Raw genomic sequence first — 18,853 nt, forward strand, 5'->3', positions numbered from 1 at the left:
TTTTTTATGCATTATATGTACAAATAATTTACAAAGGCACACACAAAATATATACAATCTTGTTACCTTACACATGCATAATCACACTACTTCAGCAATAGGAGTGAATTGCGTGTAACAGTGAAAATATAGGATTTACTGACAAGATAAGGAAAGCAATAGCCAGCTTAACTGTTTTGCTTCAGCCAGCATTGTGGATTTACAGCTGGAGGTCCTCATCCCGCCCCCACCTGAAATAAAAAAGACCACAGTGAAAAACTTCTCAAAAGCTGACTTCACACTTCTAAAAACTAGTGTGGTCTCCTTTAAGGCCCCTGAGCCAGTGGTAAACATTACTCAAACCGCTGAATCACTTACAAATGCCTTCTACCAGCACCTACAGGACTGCATGGATCAGGCAATCCCAAACAAAACTAAGACTCTTTGTACCAAAGGCAAGCGCCCAGTCTGGTGGACCCCAGCCATAAACAAGCTCTACAACAAAAGGAGGAAGCTACTACAAGATAGAGCAAAATCCTTGAAAGGTAAGACACCTTTGATCATTTTAAGTAAAAAACTAAGAGCTCTCATAAAATCATCCAAGGCAAATTTTGAGAGAAAAATCGCCAAGGACACAAAAGACAATCATAAGGCCTTCTTTAGCTATGTTAGAAACCTAGGAGGAAACTCCCAGATATGCTCAGAATTAGTTCAAAATGATGTGAAGATTACTGAACCTACACACATTGCCAACATACTGGCTGACAGGTTCAGTGCAAACTTCTCCCCCAAAAGGAGAGATATCTATACCAGAGGATTGTAGCCCCCAAACATCTCCAACGCCCAGGTGAGAACTGCTCTCCAAGGCAAAAACACAGCATCCATGGGACCGGATGGTGTCCCCGGCTGTGTGCTCCATTTAACTCAATGAGGAATTAAACCCGCAGTTAGGACAGCTGTTTAATCTTAGCATCACCACAGGATACGCACTCAAGGAGTGGCGACGGCGACTGTGGTCCCACTTCACAAGGGCGGTGCCTCCACCGACCCTGGAAATTACCGTCCCATTAGCTTGACAAGCCTTATCTGCAAAGCCATGGAGAGGATCATAATGGAACTCATAAATAAAGACATAGGGAACTTGCAGACTTTGGATCCAACCCAGTCTGGTTTTGTCAAAGGCAGATCATGCCTTTTAAACTTGGTTGACTTTTTCGAAACAGTCACCAAGGCCATTGATGAGGGAAAGGCAGTCCATACAGCCTACCTCGACCTGGCAAAGGCCTTCACACAATACCCCACTCAGGTATCATCGAAAAACTCATCAGCTTGAATGTAAACCCATACATCACAAGATGGGTTGCAAACTGGCTAAGTGACAGAACCCACAGGGTCAGAGTTGCTGGAGCCATGTCAGACTCAAAGCTTGTCACAAGTGGTGTCCCACAGGGCTCAGTCCTGGGTCCACTCTTGTTCAGCATCTACTTTTCTGAAGTACAAGCAAACACAGGAGGGTTATGGCTGACAAAGTTTGCAGATGACTGCAAACTGGGCGCCATAGTCAAAAACACTTCTGACACAGATATCCTTCAGAAGGGCCTCACAGAAACGGATAACTGGTGCCAGAGCCATGGCCTAAAGTTAAACGCCAAGAAATGCATAGTCATACCCTTTGGGAAAAACAAGGTTACCCCTAGCTACCATATAGGTGGCAATCCACTGAGCAGAGAAAAAGTCATCAGGGACCTGGGGACCCAGGTTGACACTAGCCTTTCGTTTGACACTCATGTTGCTAAAGTAGTCAGGAAAACCTTCTACATTGCCCACTTGCTCATGAAGGGATTCACATCTAGATCAAGGGAGGTCATCGTCCCCCTGTACTCATCACTCATTAGACCTATGATTGAGTACAATGCCCCATTCGGAATGTATCTGACCCGACACCTGCAGCAGCTGGAAAGGCCCCAAAAGTTCCTCACCAAAAGGATAAAGGGTCTCAAAAATATGTCTTATGCTGCCCGACTGAAAGAACTCCAGCTCTATTCAGTCTCATACCGCTTGCTCAGAGGTGACCTGTGCCTGACATATAAGGCCATGTCAAACCCAGATTTGATGAATATGCTTCACCTCAAAAATCTAGATCCCTCAGAACCACAAGGGGGGAGACTTAAACCTTGACACGGTTATTAATAGAACGTGCTGGAGGGACAGATTCATCACCCAGAGACTCCCTATGCTGTGGAACAAAATCCCGGTACATGTGAGGCAGAGCACCTCGCTGGCCTTGTTCAAGAGGAATCTTGACCAATGGATGGGAGATCGCAGATATACCCCAGGGATTACTTCAGTGTCACTGCTTGACAGAGGCACAGCAAAATAATAGGCATAGTTTTATTCAAACCAAAGGGGTGGCGAAAGCCACATAACTATGGGCTAGGCTTATAAATGCCCTTGGGCAGATAGCCTAGTATGAACCTATGAGACCATAAACCACTGCTTTTGGGGTGCAGTAAAGTGGTCATGCTGACTGAAAAGACTCTGCTTCAGCATACATTCTAATTCCTTGCAAGTTACTTATTGCAGGAAAGTTTTTTTTCAATTTCACATAAACTAAAACATCTGTTCACTAACACTTCATGTATCTATCAAGATTTCCAACAAAATGCAGTCATCAGCAACTAACGTACTCTGAACTGTTTTGGGAAATGACAATTTGGCTGCAGCTTTAGCAATGAGTGCAAAGATTCTTCATCTAACAGACACAGTAAGCTCACCAGTAAGATAGTGAGATTGTCCCACATCCTATCATCTCAAATAATTTATGAATGGAATGACTGATACAGTTCTAAATTACGACTCTCATTCAAGAAATAGTTAAGCAGTCATGCAGATTGGTGAGGCACTGCTTTAGATAATCCCCTATTCTTTTGCTGCTCTCCTCTTCTATCATTGCAAATGCCGGAAAGCAGTTTTATTTCACATAAAATTACATATCCATTCATTCCTTTTCAGCTCCAACACAAAAGTACAGTTTTGTACCTACCATAAATGTAGATGTTCGAAGATCTACATTGCTGCAGTCCTTACACTTGGGTAGTCCGCTGTCCTCGGTCGGCCCGAATATCAAAGTATTAGGCTGACGTCGGTCATGGCGCTTAAGACTGACATCAGGACGTCAGGGTACAAATGCGCATGACCGACGTCATATCCTCAGTCTTTTCTTGCCCCAGATGTCAGAAGACCCTAAAAGGAAAGGTCAAAACCAAAAAACAGCCAAAAACAACCAACCACCCTTGCACTAAACATATGTACAATATATACAACCTTCATAGGATTCGTAACTCAAACCACACCACTGCCTCTACAAATAGAGGGGAAGGAGGGAGGGTAAATTGGACTGCAGCAATGTAGATCTTCGAACATCTACATTTATGGTAGGTACAAAACTGTACTATGTTCTTCATCTCACATTGCTGCAGTCCTTACACTTGGGTAGAATCCCAAAGCAGAGGTAAGGGAGGATGGCAAAGCTATAAAGCAGGAGGAGCTGCCAAAATGCCCTGTAAAATTGCAGTGGCAAAACCAGCCCTAGATTTAGAGTAAAGTGGCAGGTGGTAATGCTTAGAGAAAGTATGCACTGAACTCCAAGTAGCTGCCTCCAAAATATCTTTAGTTGCCACCCCCTTAAAAAGGCTGTAGAAGTGGCAGTAGCCCTAGTGGAATGAGGCCTAATCCCAGCTGGAATCTCCTTACCATGATGGGAATAACAGAAAGAAATACAAAACCCAATCCACTTAGAAATAGTTTGTTTTGACACAGGCTTGCCCTGAGAACCCAAAGCAAAAGAAACAAACAACTGCTGAGACTGCCTGAACCCCTTAGTTCTGCTCAAATAATATCTCAACTGCCTGTGTATATCCAAAGTGTGCAAAATCTGTTCCCCTTTGTTTTGGGGGTTTGCATAAAAAGTAGGTAAATGAATAGTTTGGTTTAAAGCCACACTAGAAACCACTTTAGGCATAAAGGAAGGATTAGTACGTAAAGATACCCTATCCTTATGGAAAATTAAGAAAGGTTCAACCGCCATAAGGGCCTGCAATTCAGAAACCCTTCTCGCAGAGGTAATGGCCAACAAAAAAGCAGTCTTCCAGGATAAATATTTCAACTTGGCAGTAGCAGCAGGCTCAAAAGGTTGTAGAGTAAGTTTCTCCAACACAAAATTGAGATCCCAAGCAGGAGTAGGAGCTCTACGTGGGGGTCTTAAATTCTTTGCCCCTCTGAGGAATTGCTTAAACAAAGGATGAGAAAACAAAGGTGGGTTACAGTCATAATGTGCAGAAATCGCTGCAGCATGAACCTTAATAGAAGAGAAGGACAAACCTTTGTCCAGTAACTCAGCAAGATATTGAAGGGCCACACTTAAATTAGGTTTAGAAACATCAAATTCCATTGCTGAACTCCAAAATAAAAATCTCTTCCATTTATCTGCGTACACTTTCCTTGTACTAGGCCTTCTGGCCTCCAAAATAACATTCAAAACTTGCTGTGGAAGCTGATACCCTCCAGGGCTTAGAACAGAATATGCCAAGCTGTTAGGTGAAGAGAGTGGAGTTTGACATTGAGTAAATGATTGTCCTCCTGAGACAGTAGGTGTGGAATCGAAGGCAAAGGCCATGGAGGCTCCCGTACCAGACTTCTCAGTAATGGGTACCAGTGCTGTCGAGGCCAATCCGGAGCTATTAGAATCATCTTTGGTTTGTCCTGTCTTACCTTTAGGAGTACCTTTGAGAGGAGAGGCAGAGGTGGAAAGGCATACACATGAAGCTTGCTCCAATTGAATGAAAGAGCATCCACTTTCCAAGCTGTGGGATGAAACCTTTTTGTGCAAAACTTTGGCAGCTGGTGGTTCAGTGGAGAAGCGAACAGATCTATGTCTGGAGTTCCCCATAACACTGTCAATTTCTGAAATACATGAGGATCCAATTTCCACTCGTGGGGATCCATAATTCGTCTGCTTAACACATCTGCTAAGGAGTTCTGTGCTCCCGGCAGAAACCTTGCCTGAAGATTCAGCTGTAAACTGAGAGCAGTCTCCCACAAAATCATTGCTTGCCTGCATAGAGGATAAGAATGTGTTCCCCCTTGCTTGTTGATGTACCACATGACAGTTGTGTTGTCTGTTAGAACCAACACCTGCCCTGGCAGGAGTAAATCCTTGAAAGCTATTAATGCAAATTGGACTGCTAACATCTCCTTCAAGTTGATATGTAGATGTTGAAGTCTGGCAGGCCACGTGTCTTGTACCCATTTTCCATTTAGATGAGCTCCCCAAGCTTTGTCTGAGGCATCTGTCGTTAGAATCTGACTTGCCTCTGGCCGGGTCACAGAGAGTCCCTTGTTTAGGTGACATTCCTGAGCCCACCACAAAAATTCCTTTTGAATGCAAGGTATTATCTGAATGACAGTGTCCATATCTTGGCAGTGCTGTGTCCATACATTTTTGAGATACCATTGTAGCTTCCTCATATGCAGTTTGGCATTGGGAAGCACCAGAATACAAGATGCCATGAACCCCAAGGCTTGAAGGACTGTCCTTGCAGTCAGCCTGGACTGATGAGACAAGTGACGGAAGTACAGAGAAAGATTCTTTTGTTTGTCCGGGGTCAAAAAGGCCATCTGGGATGCTGTATTCAGTCTCACACCCAGAAAGCACATGTCCTGAGAGGGTACTAGACTGGACTTTATTTCGTTCACAGAATACCCCAGGCTTCTTAGCACTGCTATCACATACTGTAAATGATGAAGAAGTTTGTCCCTTCCTTGGGCCAGAATCAGGCAATCGTCCAAATAAGGATAGATCTGTATACCTCTTAGCCTGAAGAAAGCTATCACTGGAGCCAGAACTTTCGTGAACACTCTGGGCGCAGTAGATAAGCCAAAGGGCAATGCAGAGAATTGATAATGAGAAGTCCCAGCTCGAAAACGCAGATACTTCCTGCAACATAGCCTGATAGGAACATGAAGGTATGCCTCCTTGAGATCCAGAGTCACCATCCAGTGGTCCTTGCCCAGCAGAGGTAAAAGCTGCTGTAGTGTCAACATTTTGAACTTGGGAATGTCCAGATAAGTGTTGAGGATAGATAAATCTAAAATTGGTCTCCACGTGTTCCCCTTCTTTGGTACCAGGAACAGGCGAGAATAAAATCCTAGGCCCACTTCTGACAGAGGGACCGGTTGTATGGCCCCTATTTGAAGCAACAGAGAAATTTGTTTGTGAGCCTCTAGTCTTTGCTGAGGAGGAATGTCCGGCATGCCTTTGAAAGGAGGCAAGGTATGGAAATAAAACCTGTAACCTTGGTGTATGATATCCAATACCCATCTGTCTTGGGTAACCAGACTCCAATTTTCCTTGAAGAGAGCCAACCTTCCTCCCAAAGGTGCTGCCAGGCAAGAAGGATCTGGCAGCTGAAAAGGTAGGTCATTGGGCCTGTTTACGAAAGGACTGGCCCCTGCCCTCACCCGAAGATTGTGCAGGTGAACTCCCTGTTCTAGGCCTGAAGGAGCTCTGAGCTCTGCCTCTACCACGTCTAGATCTACCCCTAGACTGATCATAAGAAGGGTACGTCCACCCCTTAGCAGGCCAATTCCTACTAAATTTTGGAGGCTGAACTTGCAAAAAATCTTTAACAGCCTGCATAGATTTAGCCTTACCTTCCATTTTCTTCAAGACTGACTCCACAGGTGCACCAAACAACACATCAGACTGTAAAGGAGCATCCAAAATCCTTGTTTTAACATGGTCAGATAAATTCTGATCCCTCAGCCAGGCGTGCCTGCGAAGAACTGACCCAGTGGCAGCCACCCTAGACGAGGCCTGTACAGCATCAAAACCACATTGTAAAGAATGCTTGCCCACCTGTTCAGAGACATGCACCAAATCTTGTAATTCTTTACACTCAATGCCTTCCGCCAGAGCATCTACCTTAGACTTCAATTGAGAAAGAATATAATTTTGATATTTCAACACGTGAAACTGGCAATTCAAAGCCCTCATAGCTAAGGTGGAAGAAGTATAGATTTTCTTTCCCCATCTATCCAAAGCTCTGGCCTCTTTATCTGGAGGAACCGGATTTTTAACCACAGAGGCCTTAACACCCTTAGGTCCCTGACTAACGGTTTCTGGGTCTGCCCTAGGACTCTTATAAAGAAATTTATGAGCCTCAGGTACCCTGTAATACCTGTCCGGTTTAACAGGAGCAGGAGGCAAAGAATCAGGATTAAGTGAAGCCTCTGCAAACACATCTTCCACAACATCCAGAACAGGTGGTATAGCTAAAGGCCTATGCTGGGGCAAAAGCAAAAATTCCCTAAGCCTTTTCCTGGAATCAGAGAAGTCCTGACCTTCCCACTTAAAATGCTCCCTCATGGAATGAAGAGTCTCTGAAAAAGAAAAATCCTCTGGGGGAGAAGCAGAAGGAGTAGAATCATCCACATCAGAATCAGAATAAGGAGAATACTCCTGCAAGTCTTCAGCCGAAGACTCTGACACATCCGAACCCTGCTCAAAACTTCCCAACTCTGGTTCAACCCTAGGCCTCTTATCAGGAGGGGGCAAAGAACCTCTAATCAAGGTAATTAAATCTTCTGCCCTTTTAAGCATTTGCTTCTTGGGCACAGATCCTGAAGAGCTAGGAGTGACCCCAACTGAAGCTAAACCTGGCCTGCCTCTGGGAGAAGCCTTGGAAACAGAAGGAGAGGGCCTAACCACCCTAGGAAGGGAGGGGAGTACAGTAACCTGAGAAGCCCCTTCAGCTTGACCTGCCTCCTGAGAGGCCACATCCTGCAAAATCAAAGTTTCCCCCTGGGACTCCAGAGAAGCCTCCGGTGGAACCACTGGTTCCACTGACGCCTCTAAAGAACCGGCGTCCGGTTCGGACGACTCTTCTAGTCTGGGTTTAGCAGCTTTATCTTTGCGCTTCTTCGAAGAAGCGGGCGTCGGAGCATCCGACGGCATGTTATAATTGCACCGCTTCCCGAAGACCAACCTGGCACAATCTAACCTTCGCTTAATAGTGCGTTTATTGAACCTAGCACAAAAGCGACACCCAACAACGTCGTGCTCAGGCCCCAAACAAGGAATACACAAAGTATGATAATCCCTATGCGGAATCTGTTTCCCACAAGAAATACAGTTATTCACTTTTTCTGACATCCGGTAAACCACTGAGGCAAGAAAAAACTTAAATATTCCCCAACGGGGTACTTAGCCAACTTTGACTCGGTCTGAAACTCCGAATTCGAAAACTTTCAGAACGCCGAACGGCACTTGCAACGCTGCTTCTGCATCGGACCATGCGGCAAAAAAGACTGAGGATATGACGTCGGTCATGCGCATTTGTACCCTGACGTCCTGATGTCAGTCTTAAGCGCCATGACCGACGTCAGCCTAATACTTTGATATTCGGGCCGACCGAGGACAGCGGACTACCCAAGTGTAAGGACTGCAGCAATGTGAGATGAAGAACATCTGATCACCAGCCACCAACCTGCAGCCTCTTAGTACTGTTTCAACTGCTTAGCTTCTGGAATAAGCAATTTGTCTGCAGCTCTAACAGAGGGCGAAGTTTCTTCATCACATAGACACAAAGTATGACCACCACACAGCTCATTCAAACTGCTGCAAAGCATCCCATCCTGACATGCAATAAGTAAACGACTGTCCTGTCTGACTAGTGCAGTTCTGAAGTTTGACTCTCTTAAGAAACAGCAAATTATTTTTTCTTCTGCTTGTACATTTTCCTGTGCTGCTTAGTAAAGCTCGACACTAATCAAGCCAGGCCAGTCAACTTTGCAGGATTATTGCTTTTTATTAACTGATGTTTTTTGATTGGGTTATTGTATTAAGGATAAAAATGAACATGTTGTGTTACTACTTCAACCTACTACTGTTATTTACTGTATCCTACTCCCTACTGTTTATGTAGAAAGCAATATAAAGCAATATACATGCAAATGAATATGCATGCACACTCATGGCTCCCGAGATAAAATGCCTCCATAAAGTACCAGTTGAATTAGATGGAAGATAGCAGAGGATTTAAAATAATGTGCCAGATATCTACATAATCTATGGTGGATAACTTGCTAGCCCAGAAGACATTAAATTTGTTGGTCATATCCCGCATTTATTTACATCTTACACCATACCTCTCAACTGTCCCAGATATCGACTCACATTTTAGCTCCGACTCTTAATCTCTCATAAAAGAAAGAAATGGTGAATTACATTTAACAAATAATGACAATAATTAGAGTTACAGACTTCTTTTACTTCGGAAAATGTAAATTAATTCACATTCTCTTACTCTGTCAAGGTCCCAAGTTAACAGTATTAATATTTAAAAGTAATTTAAAGTCATTCTCGGAGGCTAATATGAGACCATCGAGCAACAGAGGCGGCATGTATAAATGTAATATGTGCCGCCTTTGTAAATACATAGATACGGGTTCTAGGTTTGAAATAAGCAACAAGAAATTTAAAACGACTGGTAAATATGACTGTTTAAGTAAACAGGTTGTCTATCTGGCTAAGTGTGTAGTATGTCCAGCTTTCTATATTGGTAAGACCGATAGAAAGCTGTGTGAGAGGATGTATGAACACATATACTGTATAGGTAAGAGCAAACTTGAAAACGCACTAACCAGACATATTAGTGAACATAGAGGACATCAGTTTAAATTCAGGGTTTTACAACAATTGAGAAATGACGGGAGAGGAGGACCGGAGTCTTTAAGATTAGAAAGATGTGAACTTTTCTGGCAATTGAGGGTTAATGCCTGTCAGTTTCCAGGTATAAATGAAATTAGTTCTATAATGTGTATTTTACATTTAAAAAATTTGGTTAGATAACAACAAGAATTTAAAAAGAGCACTACACCACCACAGTAGGGTTGCTTTTTAGGTTAGATATGCTACGTTTACTATATTTTATGAACTAACAGGTACTTATGTACACTATGGTAGGTTTTTATCGCACATATGTCAAAGATTATTGTATTTCATTGAATTGATATATGTCTTAACAAGTGTACTTATTCAATATACTTGACCTAATAAGGCTAATAAGAACTTGGTATCATAGGTTTTTCATCTATGAGTGCGTATATAAAATTCTGAGTTTACTATTTATGTCCATGTTCAGTGTGCCATTGTTACTGAGCAGGTTTAAACAAGTTAATAAGAACAACAGTTATTTAATGTTATAGGCAGTAGTAATTTTCATAACACTGGACACTGTTGGACGAGTAAGAATGTTAATGTTTATTTATACGCATACAGACAATGTTTTGGTATTATTCATTTTTTGAGCATGATTACATACCGCTTTAAATTATCCAGTCAATTACAATGTTATTACCATACTCATGTGATCTGGTTTGAAACCTATATAAGACATTTGTATTTAGAAATGGTTGTCTATAAGTTATCTGAAGAAGTTTAGTATGTTTTACTTGACGAAAAGTGGATTTTTAAAATTGTACACTTAATAATAAACCAACATTTTATTTTATTTTACTTCCAACGTTTTTCTAACGTGGTTTGGTCGACTACAGTGGAGTGGCTTGGGATTCGTGCAGTTTCTTACTTTGTGGTTTTACCGTTTTTTACAAGTTTGTTCATGTCATTGAATTAAATCTCAGACAGCTGCTAAACTGATAGGTTCATAGGTTTATACTAGGCTATCTGCCCTAAGGCATTTATAAGCTTAGCCCAAAGTTTTGTGGCTTATGCCACCCCTTATGTTAAAAAATACTGTGCCCATTAGTTTGTTGGGCCTCTGTCCAGCAGTGACACAGAGATGATTCCCGGGGTAAACCTACGATCTCCCATCCACCGGTCAAGACTTCTCTTGAACAGAGCCAGCGAGGTGCTCTGCCTCACATGGACCGGGATTTTATTCCACAGCATAGGGAGTCTCTGGGTGACAAATCTATCCCTCCAGCATGTCCTATTTATATCCGTGCTAAGGTTTAAGTCGCTTGCTCTAGTGGATCTGGTAGATTTGAATTTTTTGAGGTGGAGCATGTCCCATTAATTCCGGGTTGGACATGGCCTTGTATGTCAGGCACAGGTCACCTCTGAGCAGGCGGTATGCGACTGAATAGAGCTGGAGTTTCTTCAGTCTGGCAGCATATGACAGATTTTGGAGTCCATTTATCCTTTTGGTGAGGAACTTTTGGGGTCTCTCCAATTGCTGCAGGTGTCGGGTGAGATACATCCCGAATGGGGCATTGTACTCGATCATTGGTCTGATAAGTGAAGAGTACAGGGGAACAATGACCTCACGATCTGGATGTGAATCCCTTCATGATCAGCTGGGCAATGTAGAAGGTCTTTCTAACCACTTTAGCAATGTGAGTGTCAAAAGAAAGGCCACTGACAACCTGGGTCCCCAGGTCCCTGATAACCTCTTCTGTGCTTAATGGATTGCCACCTATATGGTAGCTTGGGGTTACCTTGTTTTTCCCGAAGGGTATGACTATACATTTTTTGGCATTTAACTTCAGGCCATGGCTCTGGCACCAGTTATCAGTTTCCGTGAGACCCCTCTGAAGGATATCTGTGTCCGATGTACTTTCCACTATGGCCCAGTTTGCAGTCATCTGCAAACTTTGTCAGCCATAGTCCTCCTATGTTTGCCTGTACTTCTGAGAAGTAGATGCCGAACAACAGAGGGGCCAAGGACTGAGCCCTGTGGGACACCACTTGTGACCGGCTTGGAGTCTGACATGGCGCCAGCAACTCTAACCCTGTGGGTTCTGTCCTTTAGCCAGTTTGCAACCCATCTTGTGACATATGGGTTTACATTTAAGCTGGTAAGTTTCTCTATAATACCCGAGTGGGGTATTGTGTCGAAAGCTTTTGCAAGGTCAAGGTAGGCTGTATGGACTGCCTTTCCCTCATCAACGGCCTTGGTGACTGTTTCGAAGAAGTCGACCAAGTTCAAAAGGCATGATCTGCCCTTGACAAAGCCAAACTGGGTCGGGTCCAATGTCTGCAAGTCCCCTATGTCTTTGTTTATGAGTTCCATTATGATCCTCTCCATAGCTTTGCAGACCAGGCTTGTTAAGCTTATGGGGCGGTAATTACCAGGGTCCATAGAGGTACCGCCTTTGTGGAGTCGGACCACAGTTGCCGTACGCCACTCCTTGGGCACGTATCCTGTGGTAAGGCTAAGATTAAACAGCTGCCTTATATGCGGGTTTAGTTCCTCGTTGAGTTCGTGTAGCACACAGCCGGGGACACCATCCGGTCCCATTGATGCAGTGTTTTTAGCTTTAGAGAGAGCAGCTTTCACCTGCGCATTTGAGATGTCTGGGAGGCTACACTCCGCTGGGATAGTTATCTCTCCTTTTGGGGGGGAGAGGGGGGTGAAGTTTGCACTGAACCTGTCTGCCAGTATGTTGGCAATGTCTGTGGATTCAGTGATTTGTGTGTCATTTTGGACTAATTCTGCGCATATCTGGGAGTTTCCACCCAGGTTTCTAACATAGCTGAAGAAGGCCTTATGATTGTCTTTTGAATCTATTGCAATTTTTCTCTCAAAGTTGGCCTTGGATGATTTGATGAGTGCTCGTATTTTTTTTACTAATAAATGATCAAGGGTGTCTTTTCTTTTATGGATTTTACTCTATCATGTAACAGCTTTCTCCTCTTATTGTAAAGTTTGTTTATGGCTGGGGTCCACCAGACTGGACGTTTGCCCTTGGTGGAAAGAGTCTTGGTTTTATTAGGGATTGCCTGATCCATGCAGTCCTGGAGGTGTTCGTAGAAGGCATTTGTAAGGGCTTCCGCAGCTTGGGTTGTGGTTTCCACTGGCTCGGGGGCCTTGAAGGATACCACACCAGTCTTGAGTAGTGTGAAGTTTGCTTTAGAGAAGTTCTTCACTGTCGTCTTTTTTGTTTGGGGTGGGGGCGGGATGTGGATTTCCAGTGAGATAAGTTTGTGATCTGATCTCACCAATGAGGGATATACTTCTGGTGTGGAGCATTTTGCAGTGAGACATAGAGGGGACAACCCCATGTTTGTGATGATGAGATCTAGTATATTTTCTCCTCTTGTGGCAACGGTGACTAGTTGTTCCATGGCATTTGAATTTATGAACTCCAGGAACCTTTGGGCTAGAAAGTTGGGGCTTGAGTAAAGTTCCCAGTCTATATTCGGGGTAGTTGAAGTCACCCAATATAATGGTGTTTGGAGATACATTTATACCCTCCAGTGTCTTCAGGAAGGCTGTGTGGGGTTCCTGAGTTTGAGAGGGTGGCCTGTAGCATGCTACAAATTGTAGAGCAGTTTTGCCTATGGTTAATTGCACCTGGATGGTTTCCGATGCTTCGTGCGTTGCCACCAACCTGGAGGTGTGGGTATCCTTGATGAATATGGACACACCCCCTCCTTTTGTGGTATGGTCCGGGTTTTGGGGCCAGAACGCATGATATGAGGTAAAACCTGATAGTGCCGGGGTGCTCTCAGGTGCCTTGAACCAGGTTTCAGTCACAGCACAGACATCATTGTTCTCCATACTGAGAAGGGCCTCGAAAAGTGCATTTTGAGATTTAGACTTCTGGCATTGAGCAGCATTACCCTTAGTTTCTTCCCATTTTGTTTTCTAGGGTGGTAGGTTTAGAATTTGAGCCTTGCCTAAAAGGCACTATGGGGTGGCAAGAGCCTTAGCCAATATCTGGAATCCCAGGGTGACAGGTGCAAGCCGCCCTCATAAGCAGTGTGGCTTGTCAAGCATGTCATCCCAGGCAGACAGACACTGGATCCCCTTTGAATGACACCAGAAATTAAGCCAATTGTTAAAGCTGCTCATCTTGTCTCTATGTTGTGGCATCATTCTTGGTGAAGAAAGGATACTGCTCAGGGTCAGGGTCATACCTGCCTGGGCTACATAATCAGAGAGCCCCTCTATGTCTCTTTTCATGTAGTCCAGGGAGGTGCGTCTTAGGTCGTTCACACCAGCATGGACAATGACTGTCTCATATTTGTACTTGCTGTGGAGTGACCCGAGTGCTTGTGTTATGTGGCGGATTCTAGCGCCCGATAGGCAGCTTACTGTGACCCTCTCCTTGTTCAGCCTGGTGAGTGGGACATCAGTGTGTCTGACTATGGAGTCACCTATGACAAGTATGTTTGGTGTTGTATTTGGCCTTAAGGGCTGTGACTGCTTTGCACACTGATTTTGTGGTTTATGTGTTGCCTGTGGTGTGTCATGAGGTGGCAGTTGCTTGGATGTCTGCTTTGGATATTAATGTTGTGCTTCTTTGCATGGCTTATGTTCACACTTTGGATGAGACATTAAACCGACGGGAGTGTAAAGATCTTGCAGTGCCTATCAAACAGCAGTAGTCCTTTATTTATATATATACAAAAATAACTCTTTCATTCATTCTTCTTTCAGCTTTTCCCAGTTAGGGGTCGCCACAGCGGAACTCCGGTCCGGTAATGATTGGCAGTAGATTTTTACATGCTGGCTTGCTGGGACTAACGCACAACCTTCAACGAAAGAACGCCCATTCACGCATGTCGCCACACAGAAGACGCTCTAACTGAGAATCGAACGGGCAATGTCTAACTGTTTGGCGACAATGCTACTGCAGCACCACCACCGCAGTCTATACAAAAATAACTCTTATTTACAAAATATTTGCATATTTACAAATAGTCAAACACGCTTATGCAAATACAGTACTGCATTCGCCTTAGTGTGTTCAACAAACTGTACGTAGGTCGCGGTACAGTTGGGATTGGAAATTAATCCATATCCCCACTGTAGTGCAATCTCGGAGTTGGAATATATTACTAGCAGGGGTGTGTGTGCAAAAAACATGATATGTTGTATAGGCGTTTGATTTAAATCCCTGTCTTACACCACTCTTCATGTGTACCTTTTTGCTCTTCATCAGATATGCTCCATGGAGACAAGAGAACCAGACACAGAGTTGCTTCTACAAGCATTTATTTATTTGCTAGACAAAAGCTTTACTATATTCAATATTCTTTATGTATTTATTTTTCTCTTAAAACTTGTTACTAGATCAAGCCAGGGACCTTAATCCAGTCAATCTCCTATGCACGGATGAGAAAAAGCACATTAATTTTTCTTGTATTATACTCTTTTGACCAGACTTTTCTTTTTCTTTACACTGCAGTGCCTACATATCTTAAAACTGAAAAAAAGAGAAAGATGGAAAAAACAGGGGTACTTGTTTACTTTAGTATCCCCATTACACTTGAAAACAACTGAGACAATTTTACTTTATAGTAGGTAGATTATGTCATGCACTCTAAAAGATATTACCATTTGTTTTACTTAGAGTCAACTCTTTCCTTCCCCTTTCCCTCTCCTAAGTGTTCCTCCAAACATTAATAACACGAAGCAGGCCATATACTTTAGAATCCCCTACAAGTCAAAAAAGTCCAATATTTCCAGGTTTTCTTGTTCTGTCATGTTTCACAAATATAATTAATGCTTTGTAATCCTACATCTATTTGTCAATTTCAAAGTTGCTGGTTTTATTCCCGTTTATCTTCATCTCCCAAATCAAGTCTCTGCTTCCTTTCCAACATACTCTTGGTTCTTCTAGTCAACTCTTGTGCTTTTTCTGTCTCAAGGATTTCCTTTGAAACATTGGAAAGGTTTCACTAACACGGCCTCTCTGTGGTCTTCATTATCAGGAGAACAAGAAGCAGAATCTTCTTCTGTTTTCACAGCTCACTTTTTGATGGACAAACTTTTGTATTCACTCATTAGCATGCTCTGCATTAAAAATGAGTTTTGTCCCTCCAGGAAAGAATATTCTAAAGATAGCTGGGTACAACAGAATAAGAAGCAGAATCCCCTTATGTTTCACAGTTCACGTTTTGTTGGACAAACTTTTGTATTTTCTCATTAGCATGTTCTGCATTAAAAATGATTTTTATCCCTCCAGGAAAGAATATTCTAAAGACAGCTGGGTACAGCAGTTTAAATGTCATGCCTGCTTCTCAACATTCCTTGATTACTGGAACAAATTTATTCCTCTTCTAACTGGTGTACAGCGAGTAATTATTTTCCACAAACACTCTACTGTCTCCCACTCTTAGCACTTTGTCCTTCTGCACAGTTTTGTCAGAATCAACTCCTTCTTCTGGTAGGACTCCATCTTTAGTATTAAAGGTCTAGCTCGCTTTCTCATGGCCAGGTTTGGTGCATACACATGGTTTGCCCTTTCAATTAACAACAACTGCTGTAGAATACCAGCCTAGTTACTTATTTGCACTTTCATAAAATTAATACAGTCTGCTCCTTCCAGCTTCTCTGGTACATTAGAAGATCTCAGGCTTTTACTACAAGCTCTGCCCTCTAATTCTATTATTTTTGAAACATCTTCCTTCTTTAGCAGTCTCACATTCAGCTAGCCTTTTCATTTCGACCTCCAATTTTTGCAGTTTTATCACCTCATCTGGATATCTGTTTAAAGTTTCTTTCATTTTTTTCTTACTTTTTATTTGAGTTAATTATTCCATCACTGTTTCACCTATTTTAATGAGCTCACAGTACATTTGACTTTTTTTTTCCTCTAGGTCACTGGAAGTCATGTCTTGCATCAAAGCTGGCGCATGCACTGCTTTCTGCTGATTAGCTGCAGAATTCTTCCCAATCAGCATTTTTTCCTCAACTTTTGTGACCGATTCTCTTTCAGGTTCTCTGAATTTTTTTTTGTACTAACCGGTTGCTGAAATTTACCAAAAAATACAAGTTTACTTGCTCTCTCTTCCGAGTTTCTGTTTTCACATTGGAAGAGATTAAATGAAGCAGTTGTTCAATGTGCATCCATCTTGGAAGGCCTAATAAAGTAAAAATACTTGTAAATGGCAGGTTATTACTATCACTGACATACATAATTTTCCTAACACTCTCACTTATATTATATTCTTTCATTATTACCCATAAGATTTCATGTCGAATTGTATCACATGCCTTATTAAGGTCTCCTATCATGATTTTTGCTTCTTCTTTTCTGTTTATAATATCATTCACAATTTCTCTATCATTAATAATTCTTGGCAACCCTTCCCCTTTATACTATATATGCTGTCTTGCATAACATTTCCCATTTTAGTTTCAAATCTCCTTTATATTTTCATAAAGATCTTATAACCATTAATATTCAATACTATTGGTCTCCATTTTTTTAGTTCTCTTTTATCTTCCTTCTTCTATATGAATTTAAGTATTCCACTACATAATCCTTCGTACATAAAACCTTCATTTAACCATTCATTCAAAATCTTTTAAAACATTTTTTTGCCAATGATTTAAATTTTTATAAATTTTATACCCTATTCCATCTGTGCCTGTAGACAAATCTATCCCGGGGATTCAATAAAGTCTGTGTAGGCTTAGCACAAAACCTATATGGAGTTTACATGTCTGCGCAGTGACTAGCAGCACTAGTTACATATGCATGTTGTGCACCGTGTTTAAATGTAAACAAACACGTTTTAATGGCCAGCAACAATGTTGCCAGTCAGGAAACGGTGTAAAGCAGCACACACCTGCAGACATGTATACATGTTTAAGTATTCAATTACATAAATTCTTTTAGTTTTCTCATTACACTACCATCTTCCTTTACTAATCTGCCTTTACTAATCTGCTTAAGTAACACAATACTTCTCTTTTTCCTTGTTAAAAAAATATATATCTTTGCTTATATAACCGTTCTTGTATTTTTTCATGATTTCTTTCATATAATTATTTTCTTTGTCAAGGTACTTTCTATCATTATGTTCTAAATATTCTAATGCATTGTACGTTCTTTTATATTTTTCTATTTCTGCTTTTCTCACATCATATTGCTATTGTAAATAACATTTTTTATATATACATTTCCTTAAATATCATCCACCACTCAGACCAATTTTTAATAAAATGCTCTCATAGTAATAGGATATTTCCATAACTGTCTTACTAATCTCTTTCCTTCTTCATTACATGCTTTCTGATTTATCCTTTTTATCCCTTTGCTTATTGTATATATTCCTTGTTTTCCTTTATCTTTACTCATATTGCAAGATGATCAGAATATCCCTTTTCAACTACCTCCCATTCTCTTATAATTAAACCTTCTGATACTATAAAATAATCTATTTCAGTTCTATACATACTGCTTTTGTAAGTCCCTGAATTTTTGTCCCAAGTTTTAACTTGCCACATCTTGTAACTTCTAAAATTTTTCTTATTTCCTTTCATTTTACACTTGCCTCTTAAATCTCCTATTAAAGTATTCATATTTATCACTACATAATCTAAAATCTGATGAAATAAGCTTTCCCTTTTTTACAATTATTATAAGCATATATTATATAAAATTCTATATAATCGTTATTTTCCATTTTAAATCTACAATGTTTAATCTTCCCAGTTTTGTATATACATATTTTTTTCTCTTCCTATTTTTAACACATTACAATCACAGCCACCAGTCCATACACCTCCTTTGTCATAAACATTTGCAACATCCAGTACAATACTTCTTTATATAAAGCTTTCAGATGTCCTTTCAAAGTCTCTCTTTCCACCTCTATTTGAAACTGCACACCATTTTTTTCCTGCTTAATGCTTTTATCACAAAGATTCCACAGGTTACAGTCTTTTTGCTCCACAAAAATTGTTCAGTGAAAAAACAGTCTCGCATATAATGTCAGAAAATCTCTCTCTATTAATAAAAATAAATGCTCTTACCTCAGGTGCTTTTACACCCAAATGAGCTATTAAATTGTCCCACACTTTATATCTGTCCATTTTTTTTTTTGTCCTTAGCA

The 18,853-nt window shown here is 41.5% G+C and overlaps 1 protein-coding gene across 1 annotated transcript in view; it reads right to left on the minus strand.

Moving 5' to 3' along the window:
• The window catches only part of GLOD4 (glyoxalase domain containing 4), a 354,560-nt gene that overhangs the window by 199,718 nt on the left and 135,989 nt on the right, over positions 1-18,853 (minus strand). The gene's annotated exons all lie outside the window — the stretch shown is intronic.

The sequence above is a fragment of the Protopterus annectens genome, chromosome 13.part0 (genome assembly GCF_019279795.1).
Source record: "Protopterus annectens isolate FY-2018-M chromosome 13.part0, PAN1.0, whole genome shotgun sequence".
NCBI lineage: Eukaryota > Metazoa > Chordata > Ceratodontiformes > Protopteridae > Protopterus > Protopterus annectens.